The sequence below is a fragment of the Nicotiana tabacum genome, chromosome 6, assembly GCF_000715075.1.
Source record: "Nicotiana tabacum cultivar K326 chromosome 6, ASM71507v2, whole genome shotgun sequence".
Taxonomy (NCBI): Eukaryota; Viridiplantae; Streptophyta; class Magnoliopsida; order Solanales; family Solanaceae; genus Nicotiana; species Nicotiana tabacum.
In genome coordinates, this window is record NC_134085.1 from 166,382,903 (window position 1) to 166,389,624 (window position 6,722).

A 6,722-nucleotide genomic window follows, 5' to 3' on the forward strand; every position below is an offset into this window, starting at 1 on the left:
TTTTGACACTTTTTTTTTTCAAAACAAAAATAAAACTAATACTCTAGAAATATGTAACTCTTTTTTTTGTTGTAATTTTCCATTTTTATGACGAAAATAAAGTAAAGAAGTTAAAAATAGTTGAAATAACTATATTAGGCCTAAATTAAATATTTATATGCAAAAATAAGAAAAATCTTGGGGATGGTCAAAAATCACATATCTACACCTATCAAATTCCAACAGTGATTCAATCAGAATTGAAGCAGCATGAATCAAATCAGGTTATTCTAACATTCTAGCATGTAAAACTAATCGACGACACTTATCTAATCGACTACGCGAATTACAACACCTACAATCAATAGCAAATAAGAATCGAACAGGCACAGAGGTGATTCGAATCGTATTGATAGAAACAGGGATTCATAATAAAACTTAACTAATCGACGACACTCATTAAAATCGATTATATAATTTTATCACATTCATTGACCATGACCAGAAAAAGTTCAACCAAATGAAAGGCCATTGAAGAAGGACAGAATCAATCGACAAAAAGAATTGAAAAATCAATAAAACTAAACTAAACAAATAAACAGATATAAACACTTACAAAATGGGACCAACAGAAAAGGGAAAATACCTCAGGAACTCGGAGACTAGACGATCCTGACTTGAACTCTGACTCGGACCTTTTTGAGGTCGAACGGACCTTAATCGAGTGTTCTCAACTGAGAACACTTCGACTAAAGTCGATTAGACCCCAAATCATCCTTTAATTTGGACAGATTTCAACCTTTGGCTTTCTAGAGTTCTTGGGGGGTTTGATTTGGGGTTTGAATAGTTCTGGTCTGATTCGAACCAAACCAATGGTGGTTTGGTGACGAGGGAGATCAGGGAGATGTCTGGTATGAGTTTGGGGCCGGTTGGGGTAGGTTTAGGTTTTGCTCGAATCTTCGATTGAAAATTCGAGGAGTTGGAGGTTGATTCGAGGCAAGGGGTTAACGGATCCGTAACGAGGGTGGTCAGGGGGTTGCCTTGGTGTGAGCTTGGGACTGGTTGGGGTGGGTTTCAAGTTTTGCTCGAATCTTCGATTGAAGATTCGAGAAGTTACAGGATGATTCGAGAAAAACGGGTAAGGGATTCGTGGAGAGGGTGGTTAGGTGCTCTAGGGGTGTTAGTTTCATGGTCATCGGCGTTGTTGCCGCCGGCTTTCAGGCGAAGGGGTTTCAGGGCGGTTAGGGTTTGGAGGGTTGTTTGGCTTGTCTCTGAAGGAGACGATGAACAGGGGTATGGCTTAGGGGGTGTGAGGTGAGGTGTTGGATTTATATACGGAGGGGGTGGTTTAATCCTGGCCGTTGGATCAAGCACGATCAATGGCCTGGATCAGTTCACTTAAAGGAAACGGTGATGTTTGGCCATTCCTCGAGACTGGGTCAACCCGGGTTGAAATGGACCGGGTTATGGGGGGAAGCCTGGGACCGTTAGATCAGAACAAATCAATGGCTTGGATTTATTGGCCAGATGCGACGTCGTTTGGATATATCTAGAGATTGACTGGACCGTTCGATCAAGTGAGATCAACGGCCCAGATTTTTCACGCCTGAACGGCGTCGTTCCATCCGCCCCCAAGGCTGGCTAGGTTGGACCGGGCAAGAGGGTATTTGGACTGGGCCTGGACTGTCTTTAAAATTGGCCCAGTCCGATTTTCTTCTCTTGTTTCTTCTTTTACTTCTATTTTCTTTTTAATTCCTAATTACCAACTAAAAATCCTAATTAAATTATAAAATTGACAATTAACCAAAACATTAACTCTTAATAATCTATCACACGAGATTAAACAACAAATAAGGATAAAATCACACAATTCGGACATTAAATGCTGAAATGCAAAGTACATATTTTTTGTGATTTTTCCATTTTGTAAAACAAACTTGATTGTTTAATTAATTCCTAAATTGTAAAAATCAAATCCTAAATGTACATGCAACACATATTTTTGTATTTTTCTTAATTAAAATAGAAATAAACATGCACAAACAAAATACAAATAAATCACAAGCAACACAACTATTTTTTATTTTGAATTTTTGTGGGAGTAGTTCTTGTAGGGCAAAAATCACGTGCTCACAGGCTTGAAATTATTCTAAGGGGAAGGTGTTAGGCACCCCTCAGAATCCACTAGTGTGGTTCCCGGCCAGACAATTATTGTGAATTGAGGAGCAATTAACATATAGACAAATAAGGCTCAAATAGGAGGGGGTTTCACAGAAGAGTTTGAAAATAAACAAAGTTTGGAAGAACAAATAGAAAAGCTGATTTTTTTTTAAAAAGAAAGAACTAAAATGCTAAAGAAATAAGAGAGGGGGGGAGTCCTAGGTTTATTAAAAATATGGATCACCCCATACAATGTCCGGTAATCACTCCTCAATGAGGGGCTATACGTGGCATTATCGCGGGGTCATCATATCAATATCTACCATTCCCACCCCGTTAAGGTATTAAAGAGCGGATTGGTATCGATTACTTATTGCATGCTATTACCCGTCCCATTCGTATCAGTCCCGGAGGCACTTAGGACTACTAATCCTAAAAGGAGGGATATTAGGCTTATTTGTAGTTTCAAAGGTAAAAATTCTAAGGCGACATACAAAAATACATATTGCATATAAAAAGGGAAAACACATAAGCATATAGGCTCAATTATACCTCCTCAAACAAACACATAAAGTAGCATATCTTACACATACTGCTTAGGTATGATTCAAAAGTGTTAAAGACGAGGGAGATGAGATTGTTGAGCCAGTTTTAGTCTATTGCATAACTCAGATAAGAAGTCCGAATCAAACCTGCCTGCTGGTTGTAATGATTAACAAAAGCAGGTTCAGTTTACAGATATTACCCTAAGGTTTGCCTAAGTGTTTAGACGGGGTCCTATAGGCATGATATCTACTGAATTCAGAAGGTGGTAAGACAGTGAGACTCAAAATGAACTGTTTGCAATCCTATATGCATACTTGTTAAACTAGTTAAGGACTCAGATTATTAAAAGAGAGGCAGAATTTAAACGAATTGATTACAAGTTCTGCAACTGATAATTACTGATTTTTAGATCTGACATTGAGTGAAGCGGATCAGATTCAATTAGAAACTCCTATAGGCATGCTTTCTATACATTGCTGATTTTAAAACCTCATAGACGTGGTGTCAAAATGCAAAAGCCTTATAGACATGATATCTATATGTAGTTTGAATATGCAGAAGTTGAAAGTACCCTATAGGCATGATTTCTATATGAAGTTTGAATATGCAGAATTAGACTAGACCTATAGGCATGATTTCTATATGTATTTGAATATGTAGAAATATAGCAGTCCTATAGGCATAATTTCTACATGTATTTGAATATGCAGAAATATAGCAGTCCTATAGGCATAATTTCTACATGTATTTGAATATGCAGAAATATAGCAGTCATATAGGCATAATTTCTACCCCTTTTGCATACATAATTGCCCACCCTTTTCACTAACCAGCCCCAAGTATTTATTACAAATTATTACAAGCCCGAATGAACAAAATTACATCAGAAAAAAGTTTAAAAAGTACAACCAGAGGAGGCCTGATTCTTGGCTTCCTATCTGAGTTATGAGATAGACCAACTCAAAAGACCATTGATCCAAAACCTTTCTCAATTTGAGTGTGTCAGAGTTTCCTAAGAGCCTCAATGGGACTCCGGGCAGTGCTCACACCCAAATTGTATCATCAGAATGGGGACAAGTACGGTGTGGAAGGGCCATCCCTCAAGTGTACAAGTTCAGAGGGAGCTCAACGGGTCCCAAAGCAAGGCTCACAAAAGGGGGCAGAACTTAAAGTCTAAGAGAGAATGCAAGTGCAGAAACAGAGTTCTAAGGGGATAAAAGAGAGGGAAACAGCCACAAGCAAGTTGATAAATTTACACAAAAGGGTTTAGGGGATAGGGAAGTTTCAAAGGGGGGGTCAGCTTTGGATATGCACAACAACGGAGATGCTGGCATGCCTACAAGTCTACCAGAACATACAGCAGCAGAGAATCATAGAGGTTAGGATCCCAGGGATCAAGCTTGAGTCGTGGACAATAATATTCAGTACTGTCATGCCTCAAGCAAACCATAGCATCAAACACATAGGAGGGTTTGGGATTCATAATAAATTCAAAACAGGCAGAAAGGAAATTATAGCAAGCTAAAACAAGTACTGAACTGAACACCAGCAATAGACAAACAAGAGGGTAAAAGCATTAAGTAAACACATTGTTGTGAGGCTGAAAATTTAACCAGAACATACTAGTTCAAAGAAGCAAAATACAGTAAAAGCAGGTAGCAGAACTCCACAGTACCAGCAACAAGAGAATGCTTTTTGAGCGTGAGTGTGAGTTCAGAAAAACTTAGTGTATTTTTGTGTGTGTTAATGAAAAGCCAGGTATTCATAGTGTGAAAACAGGCAGAAAAATAAGACAAGAAAATAATTATGGAACTGTGTACCAATTAAAATCAATCAGTATAAGAACTTCCTTTAATTAAGGAGTTAAAATCAAACAGTAATATGCAATTGCTAAATAAGGAAAGAAATCACATAGGGCTGAATATGACTAATAAGGAAGTATCTCGAGTACATAGTAGGTAATAGAGGCTAGGTTCATCAGGCTCTAATCAAGGAAAGGTATGTAAGAATCCAATACAAATGTAATCAAGGTAAGGGGATTAATCAAATTGAGTAGAAAAGGTAGGGGTCGAAAGTTCAAAGGAAAGTATTCAAATAGGTCCAAGAGACAGGTAAATCAATACAACAAGGAAAGAATCAATTACAAGAGTGCAATCAGAATTACACAAAGAGGTTTGAAATCAGTCTACTATTAAGGGTTATTTTGAGAGGGAAATTTAGCTTATAAAAGAGTGCATAAACATTAGGCATGCGAGGCTGAACTCATGACAAAGGGAATAATCACATGACAGTCACATAGGTCAATCACCAACATTAGAAATAGAGAAAGGGGAGAGTATGAGAAGCATGCAAAAGGTCAAGTAGAAAGCCTTTCTGAAAACTGTAGTCCAGTTCCATTGATCACATAAAGCAACAAAAGTTGAAACAAAAATTTCGAAACTTGGTCGAGCAATAGATGAAACAACTTCAGAAACTCGAATAGGTCCAAAGAAAATAGGGTTTTGAAACCAAACAAGTTCAGAGATGAGGAACCAGCAAATCACATAGCAAATAGTCTCCGGACTCGAATGAGCCTAAAGTTTTAGGGTTTTCACCATCAATCGAGTCATAGAGATGAAAAACAAGCAATCGAACAAATACTAACACGAAAATATATTCAGAAACCTCAAAAGGAACTAAGACTTTTAACATGCACACTCCAGTAGAAGAACAACATAAAGAACACAGTAGAACATGTTAAAAATCAGAAAAACTTCGAAATAATTTAACAAAAACCCTAAAGCAGTAAAGGTAAAGAGGTTTCGAAAGCAGAGTTTTGAAAGAAACTTTGAGAAAACGTTTAAAAGCTTAGATAAAACACATATCTACAACGGATCTAAAAGAATCAGGAGAAACCTCGAAGGTTAAGGTTCCAGAAGAACCCAAAAGGTGAGAAAGGCTTGGAAAGTCATTGATCTAAGCAGGAGAAGTCAAGATCAGGCTTGAATAGCCATGGTTGGCCGGAGCAAGGTAAAAAATGACCGGAGACAGCATGGCACTGAAATAAACCAAGGTCTGGACCAAACTTCTTCAAGGTTTGGTCTTGAGACCATAATAGTCGAGCATGTAGGAGTCGTAGGAGGTAGGTACATGCCTTTAATGGCTTTGGAACCCATGGATTCTGGCGATTTTAGGGTGGAAGCGGAGGGAGACGGCTAGGGTTTGAGAGGAGCTTGAGAGAGAATTGGGAGAAGGGGGAATTCAAGGGCGGCCACAGATGAGAAATGAGTAGGTTTAGGGGTTAGTTCAGGTTGAAAAAAAGGAAGGGGCAAATGTGAGCCGTTGATCTAAGTAATCAACGGTTGGGATTAAAAGGGGATCGGGGCGGGTTATTTAAAAGGGTCATGGGTCGGGTAGATTAGGACTTGGGTCAGGGTAATTGGGCCTCTGGTTGTGTCTAATTAGAGGTTCAGATCTTGCTAAAACTGAAATGCAAATGGGCTAACATTTAAATAGCCATTTTTCCTTTATTTATTTTATAAAAAATAGTAAAATAATTTCTGGAAATAAATTAAAAGTACTAAAATGATTAAAAATACATAGCTATCAAATTAAAGATATTGCAGTCAATTTTATAAATATAATTACAATTAAATCTTAAAAGAGGCCAATATTGCAATTATATGCAATTTAGTTTTAAAAATAATAAAATAAATTTGTAAAAATATGCAAAAATTATGTTAGCTATATTTTAGTATAAATATGAGAATCCAATAAATGAATCACTAAAAATGATAATTCCGGGGATAATTATTGGGTTTTTCTTGATAAAATAGGGCAATAAATTGATTTAAAAATCTTTAAAAATTAAGGAAAAATAATATAACGTTTGGACATACTTATATATGCGTACATAAGCTATTTTGAAAGTATTTTGCATATTAAATATACAAGAAAAAATTGGGTATCAATAGTTGTCCCTTTTTACCCGGGAAGGATGAAAGAGTTGTCGGGTAAAGATATGATGGCCAATTTTGACCGAACGAAATGTTTCGAGG